Raw genomic sequence first — 22,124 nt, 5'->3', positions numbered from 1 at the left:
TCAAGCTTTTATATACATAGTAAACCGTCGCCTATTGGATTATAGACTATGACAACTACCCGACATCGGATGGAAATAAAATTATACAGCTTTTGGTTAATATTGTGTCTTGAATTTCGGTGAAAGATTAGGCTACAGTGTGCATATAGAGCTGTGCGTTTATGACTATTTAGAGTAATAGTGATAGGTTACGCGTAGTCGCACTATTGTCATGTTTCATTATCATTATTATCATTCTATATACTCATGTTTCGCAATAAGATTAAAAAAATACGACTCCGGTGGGACTCGAACCCACAACCTTTGAATCACTTCGATCCTTAACCTAGAAGTCCAATGCGCTATCCATTGCGCCACGGAGCCGCTGGGCTTACGGTGAGAAGTTTGACATACAAATGACAGCCTCGAATGAGGTACTTTTTTGTATACGTAATTTTCTCATGTTTAAAGCTGTTTTAAAATATGAACAATATTTGAATTCAAATCCATTGTCTCTAAACACAATAAACGCTTTATTGTATTTGTTTTCAAAATAGACCACAGTAGGCTAAGATTACTCAAGCTGTAGCCTACAGCTCAAGTTTTGGTCATATATTAAACTTAACACAACTGTTACACCACTCCAGCACTCAGTAGCCTATAATTGATTACATATTTGGAATATGTTGCTATTTCTTTACAATATTGTAGTTAAAGAAACCCCATGAAACGCTACCTCCCTGAAAACAGTGAGTCAATGAAATGTCTGGTTGCGACAACCAATCATATCGTCGTCTGCAACTACGATTTGCACTCATCAACCAATCCGAGACGCCAGTGCAACCATTTTATAACCAATTGACCAATGAGAACAGAGCTATATAATTGTGAGGAACGAGACCATGCGCGTCTCTCCTCTCATTCAACTTGCAAGTAAGCATTTCATTGCACTGTTTACATCCAGCTGTATCCTGTGTACATGACCTATAGTAAACTAACGAGCGATATCATCACCATTCGTAAGGGCTGGCCAGTCGAGGTTACCCTACCAATACGTATTTGTAGCGGATTCAGGGGTCGTGTTCTACTAAACATGACACACTCGCCAACCCGACTTCGAATCCCGTAACGGCCTGTACTTAGCTTAGAATCGTTCATTTTTATGCTTTCTTAATTTTCTTACTGTGAGAATCTGACAGCAGAAAACCCATCGTGTTTATTCCGTCTATACCCGCTCATCTCATGCCGTAAATCTGTCATCATCCATAGTCTCTTTTTGTCAAACCACTCACCCTCATCAGGATTTGAACTGTATTCAGAAGGTTAGGCTAAAAGTTCTCATATCTGTAATCCAATACACAAGATAAAGGGCTTAATCTATTAATTTAAGATCAGGTTTAAACATATTGGGCAAGTTGTTTTGATTCTTCAATTCGACCTATTTCCTTGATTTATAGAGAATTTACCCTTCGCTAAGCCCCGCCCCCGTGGTTACTGTTGTAACCTTGGACAACAAATTCTCCAATTTTCAATTCTAACCACTGGCGAAATCCCCTCACAATGATCTCAAACTGTATTTTTTATTACACAATGAAATTAAACACAGCCTACACCTTGCTAATCGGGAGACTCAGGTATGTTGTGGTGGACTAGCATTACAAATTCTTAATGGGAACCTGGTAAAAGGATGGTTGTAAGTGTGGCAAGCCACAAGTCGTATTCTGATGTCGACAGCAGATTCATTTGTATTCATAACATGTCTAATTTAGCCTACTAGCATACATTTTTTTATTGGGGGGGTATATTTACTGGCTAGCTAGCTAGTGTTAGCAATGTTGTGTGGTCTTCAATGAGGTTTAACGGTGGTTGGCATCCAATAAATGTTGCATTACCGCCACCTACTAGACTGGAGTATAACTCCCTTATACTTTGCTTGAATTTTTAAAGTAAATAAATAATCAACTACCCTACCATCTAACCCAACATTCACTAAAACCCCACTACCCTACTCCACTATTTCAATCTATCTATTCCTACCTCAGGCCAACACCCTGAAAGGACAAGACCGAACACCACCACTCAGGACATTCTGTAACTCTTCTGACGTCAAGTCTCGTACACCTAATTATCTCTCTGCAGCTGCCACCACAACCTCAATTTTATGCTACTTATGTTCCATCTCTGAAGTACAATTGATAACCATTGCTATAAATAAACCCTGGAAATCTCAACATGCCTCTCGCCTTGGGCTTTTAGGGGGCTCCTGAGTGGCACTGCATCTCAGTGCTAGAGGTGTCACTATAGACACCTTGGTTCGAATCCAGGCTGTATCACATCTGGCTGTGATTGGGAGTCCCATAGGGCAGTGCACAATTGTTCCAGCATTGTCTGGGTTTGGCCATCAGTGTAAATAAGAATTTGTTCTTAACGGACTTTCTTAATTAAATTTAAATAAAAAAAAATCGGATCCCCAGCCCCATGGGCACCCTTACAATTAACACACTTTCCCCAATGCTAAACATTCTTTTGTCTCATGCCCTTCTGCACACTTCTCACACCTAGGAACCTCCCTCCTACACACTGCTGCAACACACCCATAAGCTTGACACCTGTAATAATGTAATGTAATTCAGCACAAAAGCTCATACGGGATAACTTCTATATCCTAACATCACTTTGTCGGGCAAAGACTCAACATGAACACTCAACATGACAATGAACACAGAACAGACAATGACTCCTCTGTTTCACCACTCACGCCACCCTGCCTGCGTCGCACTAAACGACAAGCATCACAAACACCGGGAATCTTCCCCTTCAGTTGGGAAACTTTCACATTTACTGCTACCCAAGTAATCAGTCCTTTCAATGACGCCCTTTTCTTGAGAGCAAAACAATTCACATCTATTGTCCCTATTCGTTTAACATGGAGCACCTGCTCCCTCTGACCAGCAGAAGCACAAACAATTATCACAAGACCGCTTCTGGTTACCTTCACCGATTCCACAGCACCCAAATCTGTTTTCACCCACCCTGAAAATACAAATGGATCAGCCAAAAGGCAAGGGTCCACTTTTGATAAAAAAGTTTACTCCTACCATCACAGGCTCATCTTTATCCTGACCCTAGGTGCAAGCCTTGGGCTCTGAGAAGTTCACCACACCTACCACCTCCAATATTTCGCTCTCACTCACTTCCATTTCTCCTCCTGTCTTCAATCCGGTGTACAGCTCACTCTGCTTACACTTTCTCAATGTAGGGCGGTCAATAAGACAGTTTGACATTTAGCCTATTGGGTTGGGGAGGTGGTCCAGAACAGGTGAGGGTTGTCTAACTTTTTTTGGTTGCTTTGGGGAGGGTTGTATGTTTTTTTATTGGCACAGAGGAGGGTAGTGTGTTTCTTCCCTGGTTTACATTAGCTCTCTTGTAGGTTTTACTATATCATTTATTCTATCCTAGCCACATTTCCTCATCGGCTTGCATGCACTTTCCCTATATCAAGGATGGTTTGGTACTTCCCTTATGCACACCGCTTTTCTGCAGGCTAACCTTTACTATACCTCAGGTCAGGGTGCGTTCGTTAAATCACTTTGGCTATCTATTCCGATTTCAGAGCACTCTCATTTGATTGTGCCAGAGTGCAGAATAACTGATGAATTTACGAACACCCAACACCCATTGAAGTTGCCAGGTATCAGTAAATGTAGACAAAAAAACATAATTAAATTGTTGCTAGCAGCACAGTTACAGTCACTAACACTGTAGATAACATGAAAACAATATAACCAGCTTGAGTAGGACAAGTAAAATAATCAGAGTAAGGTGTTCTCTCATTTGTGTTTGGAAATAGCTAGAAATCTAGCCAAATTTAGCCAGTTAGCTTCGGCACTTTACTACCGTTGTGAGATCAGAACGCTCAGATCAACCCTATTCCTTGGCCAGAGTGTCCAGTGTGCGCTCTGAACACTCCAAGAGCTAAAGGGATTTAGGACAATCTGACAACAATCTGCTCTGAATTTACAAATGCCTATAGCACAGTCTGAGTGCACTCTGACAATCCAGTGTGAATTTACGAACACACCCATAGCTTACCAGTCTAACTGTCTATATCCTGCCCTCGATCCACCATTCATAGTGACAATAGTGGTAGCTGGATTATTTATCCAAATCTGCAATAGACTAACTTGCAAACATACCTCACATTAAAGCATTTAAAGCTGCATACATTTCCAATATGAATTCACAAGAACAGGCACTGATAGGCAGTGGAGAGGCCAGGTGCATCATTGTGCATGAAAGAACATTGAAGATGTGAGACATGCAGTTTAAAAAAGCTCTCTGTTTGATCTTATTTAGGGATAATGCAATTATCATACAACACCACAATGCAATTAGCAGACTTAGAGTCTATCTGGTAAGAACACATTTTTATATATTGGTGCTATGGAGTGGAAATAACTACCACAGCAACTCAAAACCATCAATGGTGTACAGTACTTAAGTAAAAATACTTTAAAGTAAGTTAAAGTAAGTACGTTTTTTTCTGTATCTGTACTTAACTGTTTATATTTTTGACTACTTTTACTTTTATTCCACCACATTCCTAAATAAAATAATGTGCTTCTTACTCCATACATTGTCACTGACACCCAAAAGTACTCGTTTTGAATGCTTAGCAGGACAGGAAAATGGTCCAATTCACACACTTATCAACAGAACATACCCGGTCATCCCTACTGCCTCTGATTTGGCGGACTCACTAAACACATATGCTTTCTTTGTAAATTATGTCTGAATGTTGGAGTGTGCCCCTGGCTATCCGTAAATACTTTTAAAAAACAAGAAAAAGGTGCTGTCTGATTTGCTTAATATGAGGAATTTTAAATGATTTATACTTTTACTTTTGATACTTATGTATACTTCAGCAATTACATTTACTTTTTATAGTTAAGTATATTTTAAACCAAATACTTTGATTTTTTCTCAAGTAGAATTTTACTGGGTGACTTATACTTTTACTGGAGTCATTTTACACTTACAACTTACATTGTCATTTAGCAGACGCTCTTATCCAGAGCGACTTACAAATTGGTGCATTCACCTTATGACATCCAGTGGAACAGCCACTTTACAATAGTGCATCTAAATCTTTTAAGGGGGGGGGGGGAGAGAGAAGGATTACTTTATCCTAACCTAGGTATTCCTTAAAGAGGAGTCTTCACTCGTACTGCAGCATCGAGAGGGGTGTGGTTTTACTCACTTGCTTTCTGAAGTTCCTCTTGATTTCTTATAGCTTGCATAGTCCTCCAAGACACTATCCACATTCTTTCTCGCGGGCAGGTGAAAAAGCTGCTTCTGTCTTTACTTTTACTCAATCTTTACTTTTACTCAAGTATGACAATTCGGTACTTTTTCCACCAATGAAAACCATACCAAACATAACCACTTTTTAAAATAATGTCAAAATCTGGCTAATGTGTGAACAGTATAACCTTCTTTTGTCTGGATCTTTGTAAAGTGTCTATGTAATTGAATAAGTATTTATGTAAAAATAGAGACCACAATGGAAATCAGTCCCTGACTTTATTGTGCAATCTTGGTCACTTTTACAAAACTTTGTACTGTGTATATATACAGTGCCTTCGAAAAATTATTCAGAACCCTTGACTTATTCCAAATTTTGATACGTTACAGCCTTATTTTTTAATTGATTTAAAATAAGTTTTCCTCATCAGTCTACACACAATACCCCATAATGACAAAGAAAAAACAGGTTTTTAGTATTTTTCGGAAAGTATTCAGACCCCTTGACTTTTCCCACATTTTGTTACATTACAGCCTTATTCTAAAATTGATTAAATTAAAATTTTCCCTCATCAATCTACATACAATATCACATAATGACAAAGCAAAAACAGAAACACCCAATTTCCATACGTATTCAGAACCTTTGCTATGAGACTCAAAATTGAGCTCAGGTGCATCCTGTTTCCATTGATTATTCTAAAATGGATCAAATAACAATTTCCTCAGCAGTCGACACACAATACCTCATAATGACAAAGCGAAATGTTTTTTTGAAATGTTTGCTAATTTATTAAAAACTTTAAACAGAAAAACCTTATTTACATAACTATTTTTCACAAGTATTACATTGGTTATCCTTGAGATGTTTCTATAACTTGGAGTCCACCTGTGGTAAATTCAATTGATTGTACATGATTTGGAATGCACACACCTGTCTATGTAAGGTCCCACAGTTGACAGTGCATGTCAGAGCAAAAACCAAGCCATGAGGTCAAAGGAATTTTCCGTAGAGCTCCGAGACAGGATTGTGTCAAGGCACAAATCTAGGGAACGGTACCAAAACATTTCTGCAACATTGAAGGTCCCCAAGAACACAGTGGCCTCCATCAATCTTAAATGGAAGAAGTTTGGAGCCACCAAGACATCCTAGAGCTGGACACCAGGCCAAACTGAGTAATCGGGGGAAAAGGGCCTTGGTCAGGGAGGTAACCAAGAACCCAGTGGTCACTCTGACAGAGCTCCAGAGTCCTCTGTAGAGTTGGAAGAACCTTCCAGAAGGACAACCATTTCTGCAGCATTCCACCAATCAGGCCTTTCTGGTAGAGTGGCCAGACGGAAGCCACTCCTCAGTAAAAGGCACATGACAGGCCACTTGGAATTTGCCAAAAGCCACATAAAGGACTCTCAGACCTTGAGAAACAAGATTCTCTGGTCTGAAGAAACCAAGATTGAACTCTTTGGCCTGAAAGCCTAGTGTCACGTCCGGAGGAACCCTGGCACCATCCCTATGGTGAAGCATGGTGGTGGCCGCATCATGCTGTGGGGATGTTTTTCATCGGCAGGGACTGGGAGACTAGTCAGGATCAAGGGAAAGATGAATGGAGCAAAGTACAGAGAGATCCTTGATGCGCTCAGGACAAACCTGCTCCAGAGCGCTCAGGATTTCAGACTGGGGTGAAGCTTCACCTTCCAACAGGACAATGACCCTAAGCACACAGCCAAGACAATACAGGAGTGGCTTTGGGACAAGTATCTGAATGTCCTTGAGTGGCCCAGCCAGAGCCTGGACTTGAACCTGATTGAACATCTCTGCAGAGACCTGAAAATAGCTGTACAGCGATGCTGCCCATCCAAACTCACAGAGAGTTGAGAGGATCTGCAAAGAAGATTTGGAGAAACTCCCCAAATGCAGGTGTGCCAAGCTTGTAGTGTAATACCCAAGAGGACTCTAGGCTGTAATTGCTGCCAAAGGTGCTTTAACATAGTACTGAGTAAAGGGTCAGGAATACTTATGTTATCTGTTTTTTTATATTTAATACATTTGCAAAAAAATCGAAACTGTTTTTGCTTTGTCATTATAGAGTGTTGTGTTGAGATTGATGTGGGGAAAAACTGTTTAATCCATTTTAGAATAAGGGTGTAACAAAATGTGAAAAAAATTAATGGATCTGAATACTTTCCAAATACACTATGTTATATGGTTATAAATATGACATCAAAATGTTGAAAATATGATTTCACCCAAGCTGATCATTGTCAGCAGATCATTATTCCCCTAGTAAATTTCAAACTGTCTCCTAGATGAACAGCTGAGCTAGCAAACAATGTAACAAAATTATTATTTAGGTTTTGAAAACTTCTCCATCAACAGACTGCATTTCAGGAATCAAAGTAGCAAGTACCCCTGGTGCACTGTTAAATTATTTAGCCATTTAAACAATATTCACACCCCTTGACCCTTTCTAGATTTTGTTGTGTTACAGCCTGAATTAAAATCGATTCAATTTAGATTTTTTTGTCACTGGCCTACACCAAATTCCCCATAATGTCACAAAGGGGGAGTCAAAATCAAAAGTAGCAGTCAGTATCTGGTGTGGCCACCAGCTGCATTAAGTACTGCAGTGCATCTCCTCCTAATGGACTGCACCAGAATGGCCAGTTCTTGCTGTGAGATGTTACCCCACTCTTCCACCAAGGCACCTGCAAGTTCCTGGACATTTCTGGGGGCAATGGCCCTAGTCCTCACCCTCTGATCCAACAGGTCCCAGACGTGCTCAATGGAATAGAGATCCGGGCTCTCGCTGGCCATGGAAGAACACTGACATTGCTTTCTTGCAGGAAATCACACACAGAACGAGCAGTATGACTGGTGGCATTGTCATGCTGGAGGGTCATGTCAGGATGAGCCTGCAGGAAGGGTACCACATGAGGGAGGAGGATGTCTTACCTGTAACGCACATCGTTGAGATTGCCTGCAATGGCAACAAGCTCAGTCCGATGATGCTGTGACACACCGTCCCAGACCATGAAGGACCCTCGATCCCGCTCCAGAGTACAGGCCTCAGTGTAATGCTCATTCCTTTGACGATAAATGCCAATCCGACCATCACCCCTGGTGAGACACAACCTTGACGGTTTTGTCTCACCAGGGGTGATGGTCGGATTGGCATTTATCGTACAGGTTATAGGCTACATGTGCACCACCAAGTCAGAACAGTAGGCAAAATTAAGAGGGGAAAATAGACCAAATTGTTTGGGTGAGGCACATGAGCTAGTAACAGCTTACAACACAACATACACTCAGTATTACTTTCTTCGCTACAGTATACATATCACCCTGGCATATTAGATATTTATGCAGCAGCATACAAACATTTTTGGACTCACCTTTCTCACTTGAACAGTAAGGTGGCACAGCGGTCCTTCGTGGGCAAATTCTGTCATCAAACTTTGTCATCAAAGTCGGGCATTCTCTGGATTTATGGTGCTTTCAAGACAACTGTGATCTCGGAAAAAAACAAGGTTGAATCATGATGAAATCAGTGATCTTCAGGTTGTAGCTCTACAAAGAGGCCTGAGTCCAGGACTTACAATTCCGAGTTGGATGACCGTTCAAAACATATTTTCAGAGTTGGAGATTTCCCAGAGTTCCCAGTTGTCTTGAACTCACTGAAGTCAGATTTCCCAGTTCTGAGTTAACAGTTGTTTTGAGTGCGGCAGAAATCATGCTGGATTGACAGCATGGCCAATGTTGAATGTTTATCATTTTAAGCTTGGAAAGAAACCCTTAAACCCAGACTTGGGACCACACAGCCACTACACTGAATAGCAGGCTGGTGATTGCTTTGCGATGCTTGCAGTTAGACACTGATTCCTTCCAAACCACTCATTGTTGAATTTGCGATTTCCAACTTGTTGTGTAATGTTTATGTCCAATGGCCGATGAGCACCGATACGTTTTATCTATAATTTCTCTTCGTTATTTCTCTTCGTATGACAAGGATTAAAAATGTTTTTTCAGAGATTGCTGACTTGATTCATGATGATGACTGCTAGTTAAGATTTTGAAAGTATTATGTTGACATGATCAGTCCAATCAAAGCTACTGTAGATATAACATGATTTGACTTAATTTTATTTGTGGCCAATGACCTTGAACCTTCTTGGATGGGCACTTCTAATGTAACTCTATGGCAGCATCCAAGGGGCTTGACTTTTTGGGCTCTACCCTTAGATTTGGTAGTGACTGTCTGAGTGACAGAACACTAAGCCAATCACGGCGCAACTAGAGAACATTACCAATGGCTGCCCCATCACCACCACATAAAGCACTGAGCTAGGCTGAAACACCTTACTCAAGAAAGCACAAATAAGATAATGTTTGTATGTTGCTTTATTAACTCAATAATTGTATATATTTTTGTACATTGTTTGCAAACTGATGTGTGACACGTATTAATGCCCAAATAACATGCAAAACATGTTGGGTTTTTTGCTAAAAATGTGGGTCTCAAAACAGGTGGGGCTCTGCCCCATCTGCCCTGAACAACGGGTTGCCACTGGCACATAGCAAGCGTTTGGGATACGTGTCTTTTCAGATTCCACAATGATTCTTTAGTTGTGGACACTAAATCACCGCACTCCCTCTCTTGTTCTTGGTCCTCATCTTTGTAAGTCACCTGATTTAGCACCTGTGTGTTTTATCAGTTTCTTTATGAAAATACTTAACAAACTCCATGACACTAGCTAAAGCAAGGGGCTATAGCAGCACACAAGTAGACTACAAATGTGTGCTGGGGCGGACATGCCCTGAGCTCGTAGAGTGAGCACTACTGGAGCACTACTGGGGCAGGCGAGAAGGCTCCAGGCTTTGGAAATCTCGCTCCACAGCTCCAGTCAAATTAGGCACGCTCCACTCTCATGTGTGTTGTGTTTGTGTGTCAATGTAGTATGTGTGAGTGAGTGTGTATATGGTTTGTATACTGTATATAGCATAGTGAGTGTGCGTAAAGAGTGCAGATAGTTTGGGTACTCTTAATGGACTATTTAGCTGTCTGGCTGTTTATCAGTCTTATGTATTGGGGGTAGAAGCTGTGTGAGAGAAGAAAATACGTATTTACCCGCTTTGTTTAATATTAATAGTTAACAATTATATGCTTAACATTGGCTAAGACATTTTCAATATTTGCAATACTGTGCTTCTGAGAAAGGAGGGTTCACCCCTCTCTGCTCCCTGCAGCTGGTCTGGGGGCATCGTGAAGGACATGGGGCAACTCAGAGATAACTTGTGACTCGGTATAGAGATAAACTTGAGGAACAGAATGTTTCCAATCATCTTCGCTTCTGTTCAACTTAGTCACATGGTCAAGACAAAGAGCCTCTGAGAGTGATCACAGTGTCTCAATCCATCCTGTTCTTCTGATATCTTTCAAGGACACAACTGTGTGGAGATGTGAGGCAGAGGCTGGCTTGAACAGAGAGAAACTTAGGTTATCACTTGTTTGTTTGCTACGAACCGATACACATAGCCACAAGAAGAAAACAAGGTAGCCTATGATGCCTCGATCTGCTGGGGATGGGTGGAACCAAGCATGACTAAGAAGTGTTTGGGTTTCTATATAAACCCCTAGCGTTTCTGTATTATTTGGGCTCTCAATGAATCACCTACGGGTGGGTCGTTGACCAGCTCTATTATTGCAATAATTAATCAATATCAAATAAAGATTGATTGTTTGAAGAAAAATCTCTCTCACTTGATTAGAATTTCCATGACAGCTGTCTCGGAGCCTGTTGGTTCGAGAGCTGTTCACTCTGCTGGACGGTAGGAGAGTGAACAGTCTATGGCTTGGGTGGCTGGAGTCTTTGGCAATTTTTCGGGCCTTCCTCTGGCACCGCCTGATATAGAGGTCCTGAATGGCAGGGCGCTCACCCCCCGGTTATGTTCTGGCCTGTCCACACCACCCTCTGTATCGCTTTGCGGTCATGGGTTGTGTATTTGCCATACCAAGCGGTGATGCAGCCAGTCAAGATCCTCTCGATGATGCAGCTGTAGAACTTTGTGAGGATCCCAGGGTCAATACCAAATCGGTGCCCTCTTCACTACTGTGTGTGCACCATGTTAAGTGCTTAGTGATGTGGAAGCCAAGAAATTTGAAGCTCTCAACCCACTCCACTAGAGCCCAGTCAATGTGGATGGGGACGCACTCTCCCCTTATACTCCTTCAGTCCACAATCAGCTCCTTGGTCTTACTGACGCACAATGTTGGGTTAGAAATCAGAGTAGAGTGTATGCTTGTATGGATGTCAACCCCATTGTAACAGGTTCCCAACCATATGGAGGAAGCGAAGTTGGCAGGAGGTTGGATGAGGTGCGCTCAAAAAATGAAGGGTTCAACAAGAGTTCTTCTAAGATCCTAAAATTCTTTGAAGAACCTTAGGGTTCTTGGCACTGAAAATGGCCCCCAAAGGTTCTTCCATGAACCCCATGGAAGATGGGTTTCATCGAGGAACCTTCTTAGTTTGTGGGGGTTCTGCCAGGAACCTAACTGCCCAACTGAAACAATTTGATTTGAAAGGACAGCAGGTGGAGGCACTTAACTGAAATATGTAAAGATCTCCTCAATTTAAGGTAAGGTTTGTCCCTTGTATGATCTAAATTGATATTGTTTTATGATGATACCATCTATCTTTTCATATTTGTGCAAATCTTTCTAAAACAGAAAATGGACACAATTCAATGAATATCAATCAACAAATATGTAAGAATATGTAGGCTATAAGGATATGTTGAAGGCCTGCTGGAGGTCATTTTGCAGGGCTCTGGCAGTGCTCCTCCTGCTCCTCTTTGCACAAAGGCGGAGGTAGCGGTACTGCTGCTGGGTTGTTGCCCTCCTACGGCCTCCTCCACGCTGACACCTCCTCCACAAGGTCGAGCATTCTCCTGATGTACTGGCCTGTCTCCTGGTAGCGCCTCCATGCTCTGGACACTACGCTGACAGACACAGCAAACCTTCTTGCCACAGCTCGCACCTGATGTTCCATCCTGGATGAACTGCACTACCTGAGCCACTTGTGTGGGTTGGTCATTTTAGACTCCGTCTCATGCTACCACTAGAGTGAAAGCATCGCCAGCATTCAAAAGTGACCAACCACTAGAGTGAAAGCATCATTGAGGTCTCTGCCAGCATTCAAAAGTGACCAAAACATCAGCCAGGAAGCATAGGAACTGAGAAGTGGTCTGGTCACCACCTGCAGAACCACTCCTTTACTGGGGGTGTCTTGCTAATTGCCTATAATTTCCACCTGTTGTCTATTCCATTTGCACAACAGCATGTGAAATTTATTGTCAATCAGTGTTGCTTCCAAAGTGGACAGTTTGATTTCACAGAAGTGTGATTGACTTGGAGTTACATTGTGTTGTTTAAGTGTTCCCTTTATTTTTTTGAGCAGTGTACAAAGGTATGTCAATTGGTATGTTATGCAGACCACATTTACCATGCTCCTTCCTTACCTCGTCAATGAATATCCCATAGGCCTTTACATAATGGACAAGGTAAGTGTATGAAAACCATCACAAAAATCAAGGTATGAATACTGTTGTGTGCATGTTTTCTTAATCATCTGTATAATAAAAACAATTATTCACAGACTTCACCCTCCCTACACCTTTGGTGAATATAACAGGAAATCTGTTTGACCAACACTACAAAATCATTCTGGCTATGGATATGGAGAACATCAACACATTAACACACCAGAGGATATACTCATTGGACTTGGGGCTCTGCTGGCAGTTTACCTCATATTTCCATTTTTTTATTCTGCTTCGCCACTAAAATCATAATAAACACTGAGAACTCAAATATTGTGTTATTGTTATGTGTATTATTATTCATAATAATAATAAGGGAAGGGGTGTAAATCAAAAATGAACCCCAAAAGTTTATTCAAAAGGTTATTCAAGGATCCATTAAAAATGGTTCTTTGAAGAACTTATAGGGGTTCAAATCAAATCAAAGTTTATTTGTCACGTGCGCCGAATACAACAGCTGTAGACCTTACAGTGAAATGCTTACTTACAGGCTCTAACCAATAGTGCAGAGAAAAAAAAGAAGGTATGTGTGTGTGTGTGTGTAGGTAAGTAAATAAATAAAACAACAGTAAAAATACATTTGAAAATAAGAGTAGTAAGGCTATATACAGACACCGGTTAGTCAGGCTTATTGAGGTGGTATGTACATGTAGATATGGTTAAAGTAACTATGCATATATGATGAACAGAGAGTAGCAGTAGTGTAAAAAGAGGGGTTGACGGTGGTGGGACACAATGCAGATAGCCCGGTTAGCCAATGTGTGGGAGCACTGGTTGGTTGGGCCAATTGAGGGAGTATGTACATGAATGTATAGTTAAAGTGACTATGCATATATGATAAACAGATAGTAGCAGCAGCGTAAAAGAGGGGTTGGGGGGGCACACAATGCCATACCAAGCGCTTGCCATGCGGTAGTAGAGAGAACAGTCTATGACTGGGGTAGCTGGGGTCGTTGATAATTTTCAGGGCCTTCCTCTGTCACCGCCTGGTGTAGAGGTCCTGGATGGCAGGCAGCTTTGCCCCAGTGATGTATTGGGCCGTACGCACTACCCTCTGTAGTGCCTTGCGGTCGGAGGCCGAGCATTTGCTGTACCAGGCAGTGATGCAACCGGTCAGGATGCTCTCGATGTTGCAGCTGTAGAACCTTTTGAGGATCTCAGGATCCATGCCAAATCTTTTTAGTTTCCTGAGGGGGGATGGGCTTTGTCGTGCCCTCTTTACGACTGTCTTGGTGTGTTTGGACCATTCTAATTTGCTGTTGATGTGGACACCAAGGAATTTGAAGCTCTCAACCTGCTCCACTACAACCCCATTGATGAGAATGGGGACATGCTCTGTACTCCTTTTCCTGTAGTCCACAATCATCTTATTGGTCTTAGTTAAAGGTTGTTATTCTGGCACCATCCGGCCAGGTCTCTGACCTACTCCCTATAGGCTGTCTCATCGTTGTTGGTGATCAGGCCTACCACCAGCTTAATTATGGTGTTGGAGTTGTGCCTGGCCATGCAGTCGTGGGTGAACAGGGAGTACAGGAGGGGGCTGAGCAAGCACCCCTGGGGAGCTCCAGTGTTGAGGATCAGCGTGGCAGATGTGTTGATACCTACCCTCACCACCTAGGGGCGGCCCCAGGTTTAGTCCCAGGTTCCTTAGCTTAGTGATGAGCTTTGAGGGCACTATGGTGTTGAACGCTGAGCTGTAGTCAATGAATAGCATTCTCACATAGGTGTTCCTTTTGTCCAGATGGGAAAGGGCAGTGTGGAGTGCAATGGAGATTGCATCATCTGTGGATCAAATTAGAGTGGGTCTAGGGTTTCTGGGATAATGGTGTTGATGTGAGCCATTACCTGCCTTTCAAAGCACTTCATGGCTACGGACGTGAGTGCCAAGGGTCTGTAGTCATTTAGGCAGGTTGCTTTTGTGTTCTTGGGCACAGGGACTATCGTAATCTGCTTGAAGCATGTTGGTATTACAGACTCAATCAGGGACATGTTGAAAATGTCAGTGAAGACACCTGCCAGTTGGAGCACACGTCTTGGTAATCCATCTGGCCCCGCAGCCTTGTGAATGTTGACCTGTTTAAAGGTCTTACACACGTCGGCTACTACAGCGTGATCACAGTCGTCCGGAACAGCTGATGCTTTCATGCATGCCTCAGTGTTTCTTGCCTCGCAGCGAGCATAGAAGTGATTTAGCTCGTCTGGTAGGCTCGTGTCACTGGGCAGCTCGCGGCTGTGCTTCCCTTTGTAGCCTGTAATAGTTTGCAGGCCCTGCCACATCCGACGAGCGTCGGAGCTGGTGTAGTATGATTCAATCTTAGCCCTATATTGATGCTTTACCTCTTTGATGGTTTGTCGCAGGGCATAGCGGGATTTCTTGTACGCATCAGGGTAAGAGTCCCGCACCTTGAAAGCGGCAGCTCTACCCTTTAGCTCAGTGCGAATGTTGCCTGTAATCCATGGCTTCTGGTTGGGGTATGTACTTACAGTCACTGTGGGGACGATGTCCTCAATGCACTTATTGATACAGCCAGTGACTGATGTGGTGTATTCCTCAATGTCATCGGAAGAATCCCGGAACATGTTCCAGTCTGTGATAGTAAAACAGTCCTGTAGTTTAGCATCTGCTTCGTCTGACCATTTGTTTATAGACCGAGTCACTGGTGCTTCCTGCTTTAATTTTTGCTTGTAAGCAGGAATCAGGAGGATAGAGTTGTGGTCGGATTTACCAAATGGAGGGCGAGGGAGAGCTCTGTACGCATCTCTGTGTGTGGAGTACAGGTGATCTAGAATTTTTTTCCCTCTTTTTTCACATTTAACATATTGATAGAGATTTGGTAGAACTGATTTAAGTTTCCCTGCATTAAAGTCTCCGGCCACTAGGAGCGCCACCTCTGGGTGAGTGGTTTCCTGTTTGCTTATTTCCTTATAGAGCTGGCTGAGTGCGGTCTTAGTGGTGGTAAATAAACAGCCACGAAAAGTATAGCTGAGAACTCTCTAGGCAAGTAATGTGGCCTGCACTTTATCATAATATACTCTACTTCAGGCGAGCAAAATCTAGAGACTTCCTTAGATTTCGTGCACCAGCTGTTGTTTACAAATATGCACAGACCGCCCCCCCTGCTCTTACCGGAGTGTGCTGTTCTATCCTGCCGGTGCAGCATGTATCCCGCTAGCTGAATATCCATGTCGCAATTCAGCCACGATTCCGTGAAACATAGTATATTACAGTTTTTGATGTCCCGTTGGTAGGATATTCGTGATCGTACCTCGTCTAGTTTATTGTCCAATGATTGCACGTTGGCGAGTAATATTGACGGTAAACGGCAGCTTTCCTAGTTGCCTTCTGTGGGTCCAGACGAGGCGTCCCACAGTTCAAGGATGCTGAGTGTCCTTTGTGGTTCATCATCCTATTACTTTCAGCTCACAATGGGAGTCCCCAGTTCATGAACTTTGAACTTTGTATCCTCAACCTCACCACCTTGCATCCAACCACTCACAAGGGAATTCTGCAATGCAAAATTGGCAGCACAATTTGAATGGCATCACAGAAACATATGCATTTTCAGTTACAATTTCCCTAAAGTACGCTGTCTGTATAATACATTTAAAAAAATGATAGTCTTTTCTGTCTCTTAAAACCCTCCATTTCATCCCTCCCTAATTTGTTACCATGTGACCCAAGGTCAACGGGAGGTCTATTTGACTTCTGCCTGAGCTACGACAGAAAGGACATGACAAAAGACTCCATCTATCCAATCAGCTTTCAAACCTTTCCAGATGAGACACCCATTAATTAACCCCTGACACACACTCACAGTCTCTCTCTCACACATGCACACACTCGTCACTCCTCTTGCTTGTTCCTCTCACAGCATTGTGTGTGAATCACATGACCTGAGTGGGAGCCTTCACCGTGGAGATGATGGATGGAGCTTTTAGTACCTATTAAGAATGAACCTGTCCACACCGCTCTCTAATTACCCACTCCCTGATGTAGGCTGCTGCCCTTCTTAATTGCTTTTATTTGTTGATCTAGTTGAGCCCTTAGACCACGTGTCAAACTCATTCCACAGAGGACTGAGTATGTGCAGGCTTTCACTCCTCCCTTGTACTTGATTGATTAATTAAGTTAACTAATTAGTAAGAAACTTACCTAGTTGTCGAGGGCTTAATTGAAGGGAAAAACCCAAAACTAGGCCATCCATGGAATGAGTTTGACACCCCTCCCTTAAAGGCACTACATGGTCAATCCATCATCTGCAGTGGCCGTACAGCACTGCGATACGGCCTCTGCAGAAGTCAGGGCATTTATTATTTTTGCTCTTTGCTGAACAGAGCAGAGCTGTTGTGAAGGAAGTTGTCAAGGAAGTGAGTTTGTGTTTATACTGGACCTCCCGCCCCCACCTACCGTTAACCAATCATGTCAATGCAGAGCTATACGGAGCCCTCCGCATTGTTTCAAAATTTGGAAGCCGCACAGTGATGCGGAACGAACCTCAATATGGCCTCTGCATACCTTTGGACCACATTTTTGGGTCAAGCATAAATGGGCTTTTAGACGGATTGGTAAGAAAGAGAAAGAGTAAGAGAAAGACAATGAGAGAAAGAGCAAAATAAAAGTGTGATTTGTGATCGACCTATAGCCCCTACTGACCATTACACACCTCTTTATTGTCCCTGTCTGATCTAAAAGGTTTGGATTGGTATTGGTATGATGGTAGCCCAGAGGTCTGAAAAGTGAACCAGTAGCTGCAAGGTTGCTGGTTCAAAACCTGGTTAGGATGATGAAGGTAGAACTGAACTGGAAACCATAGAGATGCTGGCTTCAGATGATAACTACCATCCACTACTGTTATGCCCTTGAGCAAAGCATTAACGCTGCACCCTTCAATGGAACTCCACTACAGCAGATCCTTCTCCTCCCTAATGTGTGTTGTCTAAGGAGAATGAGAGCAGAGCAAGAGACACATTTATGTAGTAATTGATGGACGAACAAAGTAGTATTGCTTACACCTATCCAGACAGTCATTTTATATATTTAAGGTATATAAGAACAACGTAGTGGTGGTAAGAACTGCAGGTTGATTCAACATAGTCGCAACCCACCATCTAGTTTTGATTTACATTTGGTGAATTAAAAGTGAAATCCACAAAAAAATGTCACCATATCGGTGGATTTAGGTTAAAAGTTGGGTGAAAAAAAGGTGGAATTTCCATATGTTGATGACTTTATGAAAATTCAATCAGTTTTCCACGTTGGTTCAACATTATCACGTAGTTTTTGGGTTGAAATGACGTGGAAAAAATGTTGATTCACCCAGTTTTTCCCAATGGGCAGAGTCATAAATATATCTTTGCTCATATGACTTAAAATTGTGCTTTTTAAGAGCATCCTCAACATCTCGCAACACACATATGAAGTTTGTCACATTTGTCGGAGGCAGGTCTAACATTCAGATCTGAATATGTTTGTAAAAGCTGCACCCACAGTGGAATTAAAGCATTTCTAATTAAGTGAGGGATTGGTTCGCCCTCTCCCACCTACGTGCCACCCCCGTTTCTCATCCATCAACTCAATCACAAGTATCACCTGAGCAGGACAGCAATTTATATGAGCTCTATCAGTTTGACAGGTCATCACTCAGAACAAATGAATAATTTTAAGCTGAAATAAAATAAAGACTGACTACTTCAGGAATACCATCTGTAAATTCAGAGAACAGAATCTGTCATTGTTGCTTCTGCAGTATCACAACGTCTGAAATACCATAAAGACTACCAGCCGCACCACAATGGACACCGTTCTAAATGTTGGTGTTGTATTTGCCATAACAATAGATTCATTATAACTTTATAAATGATGTTTATGATGTTAAAAAATCTGAATCTCTCCATTTAAAATTTTAGGTCAACAAAATATTCAAAAGCAATAGCAGTGGTTTTTTACAGTGGATAATAGCTCAGAATCATTTATGTTCAATTTCTTCAAATAACCAGGTTTCCATCCAACCATTTCATGGAGATTAATCACTTGTCTGGAGACAAGGCAGTGGGATGTCTGTCTGCTGTCGACGGTCCTATGGCTGGTTCACACATAACTCAGAGTTGCACCCACTGCCTACACCCCATAAATAAGCAGTGGCATGTATTCATGGATGCCAAGGGAAATCCCCCCCAAAATGGACTAAGAAAAATAGAAGAAAACATAAATTATTTGATCCTTCCTCTCTGTTTTCATTATTTCCCTTAAATTCGCAAGAGGCTGAATGTGTTTTGTATTTATTTATTATTTCACCTATATTTAACCAGGTAGGCTGGTTGAGAACAAGTTCTCATTTATAACTGCGACCTGGCCAAGATGATGATCAGATGATCATGTGCAAGTAGAGATACTGGTGTAAAAAATAGCAGAAAAGTAAATAAATGAAAACCGTATGGGGATGAGGTAGGTAAATTGGGTGGGCTATTTACAGATGGACTATGTACAGCGATCGGTTGGCTGCTCAGATAGCATATGTTTAAAGTTGGTGAGGGAAATAAAAGTCTCCAACTTCAGCAATTTTTGCAATTCGTTCCAGTCACAGGCAGCAGAGGACTGGAAGGAAAGGGGCCAAATGAGGTGTTGACTTTAGGGATGATCAGTGAGATACACCTGCTGGAGCGCGTGCTACGGGTGGGTGTTGCCATCGTGACCAGTGAACTGAGATAAGCCAGAGCTTTACCTAGCATGGACTTGTAGATGACCTGGAGCCAGTGGGTCTGGCGATGAATATGTAGCGAGGGCCATCCGACTAGAGCATACAGGTCGCAGTGGTGGGTGGTATAAGGTGCTTTAGTAACTAAACGGATGGCACTGTGATAAACTGCATCTAGTTTGTTGAGTAGAGTATTGGAAGCTATTTTGTAGATGACATCGCCGAAGTCGAGGATCGGTAGGATAGTCAGTTTTACTAGGGTAAGTTTGGTAACGTGTGTGAAGAGTCTTTGTTGCGAAATAGAAAGCCGACTCTAGATTTGATTTTGGATTGGAGATGTTTGATATGAGTCTGGAAGAAGAGTTTACAGTCTAGCCAGACACCTAGGTACTTATAGATGTCCACATATTCTAGGTCGGAACCATCCAGGGTGGTGATGCTAGTCAGGCGTGCGGGTGCAGGCAGCGAACGGTTGAAAAGCATGCATTTTGTTTTACTAGTGTTTAAGAGCAGTTGGAGGCCACGGAAGGAGTGTTGTATGGCATTGAAGCTCGTTTGGAGGTTAGATAGCACAGTGTCCAAGGAAGGGCCACAAGTATACAGAATGGTGTCGTCTGTGTAGAGGTGGATCAGGGAATCGCTCGCAGCAAGAGCAACATCATTGATATATACATAGAAAAGAGTCGGCCCGAGAATTGAACTCTGTGGTTCCCCCATAGAGACTGCCAGAGGACCGGACAACATGCCCTCCGAATTGACACACTGAATTCTGTCTGCAAAGTAGTTGGTGAACCAGGCAAGGCAGTCATTAGAAAAACCGAGGCTACTTAGTCTGCCGATAAGAATATGGTGATTGACAGAGTCGAAAGCCTTGGCCAGGTCGATGAAGACGGCTGCACAGTACTGTCTTTTATCGATGCCGGTTATGATATTGTTTAGTACCTTGAGCGTGGCTGAGGTGCACCCGTGACCGGCTCAGAAACCAGATTGCACAGCGGAGAAGGTACGGTGGGATTCGAGATGGTCAGTGATCTGTTTGTTGACTTGGCTTTCGAAGACCGTAGATACGCAGGGCAGGATGGATATAGGTCTGTAACAGTTTGGGTCTAGGGCAGAGGTGGGCAAACTTTTTGACTCGCGGGCCACAATGGGTTCTAAAATTTGACAGAGGGGCCGGGCCAGAAGCATTTGGAGGGAGTGTTTGGGCCGGATATACTAAAGCATTAAATGTAGTGTGTGCAAACCTCATAGCACAGTAAGAACACTACAACCCAATTTATTAACTGTCTTTCAAATGTGAAAAATAGCCCTTATCAGTTAATAAATTTGTCTCAAGGAATATGCAAGATATGGCATTTACATACTATTTCGCAGATACTGGGAGGAGGAAATGTAAATACATTAAAATAACATACGCACTGTGATTTACATTTACATTTACATTTAAGTCATTTATCAAGATTGCGTCTGTTTTTAATAAGTTTCAATCGAAGGTGCAAAGTTAAAGAAATCAACATTTATTGAAAAATGGAATCACTTTCAACATTCAAAACATATTATTACACAACAAAATACTCAAGCTCAATAATATCTACTTGTGTTAAACTCCGCAAAATCATGGATGGATTGTCCTGACCGCGCGCTCTACAAACTCGCCACAGACGCCCTCGCCTTCACGCGCAAACAGTACACGTGTATCGTTGCCAAGCACACAGACATAGGCTGTATTAAATATCCTACCTGCAGCTGAAAATTAGCCTTTGCTAATTTGAATGCCAGCAAATAACTTGCCTTGGTACTTGACTCTTGAATTGCAGTTTGTCGGTGAAAAAAGTTCTGTTGACTCTGTAAATTAGCTGCCAACCTCTGAGCAGTAGCCGCCCGTTCTTGTGTTGACTGCTTGCTAGCATAGTTTGCATGCTTCGTGGCAAAGTGACTACTGATATTGTACTCTTTGAAAACCGCAACAGCTTCTTGGCATATCAGACATACAGCCGTTGATCGGACTTCAGTGAAGAAGTATTTTGTTTTCCACTCCTTATTAAACACTCGGCATTCGCTGTCCACTTTCCTTCTCTTTGGTCCGCTCATTTTCACAGAAGGGCTTAATGGTGACGTGAAACGAAGTGAAAATTAAAGTGAAATAAAGAGAAATACGCGCCACTCCAACAACGGTCAATGTGTTTTGAGTGCACCATCTATTGGGGAAACGTGGGCATTGCAGGGAAAGGGGAAAAAAGGAGGTTTTTACTATAATTTGGACAAGTTCGGCGGGCCGGATTAAAAAGCCTAACGGGCCGTATGTGGCCCGCGGGCCGTGGTTTGCCCATGTCTGGTCTAGGGTGTCACCTCCTTTCAAGATGGGGATGACCGCGGCAGCTTTCCAATCCTTGGGGATCTCAGACGATACGAAAGAGAGGTTGAACAGGCTGGTAATAGGGGTTGTGACAATGGCAGCGGATAGTTTCAGAAATAGAGGGTCCAGATTGTCAAGCCCAGCTGATTTGTATGGGTCCAGGTTTTGCAGCTCTTTCAGAACATCTGCTATCTGG

At 42.5% G+C, this 22,124-nt stretch overlaps 1 non-coding gene across 1 annotated transcript; it reads right to left on the bottom strand.

Moving 5' to 3' along the window:
* Window positions 1-273: 273 nt before the first annotated feature.
* On the bottom strand, window positions 274-363 carry trnar-ucu. Its single transcript is given in 2 exon segments — window positions 274-309; window positions 327-363. It is a non-coding gene; the product is annotated as a tRNA-Arg (tRNA).
* Window positions 364-22,124: the final 21,761 nt, after the last annotated feature.

Source organism: Oncorhynchus gorbuscha, linkage group LG18 (genome assembly GCF_021184085.1).
Source record: "Oncorhynchus gorbuscha isolate QuinsamMale2020 ecotype Even-year linkage group LG18, OgorEven_v1.0, whole genome shotgun sequence".
Taxonomy (NCBI): domain Eukaryota; kingdom Metazoa; phylum Chordata; class Actinopteri; order Salmoniformes; family Salmonidae; genus Oncorhynchus; species Oncorhynchus gorbuscha.
Note: the sequence above shows the minus strand (reverse complement) of the source record. Positions and strands in the feature narration are given on the sequence as shown.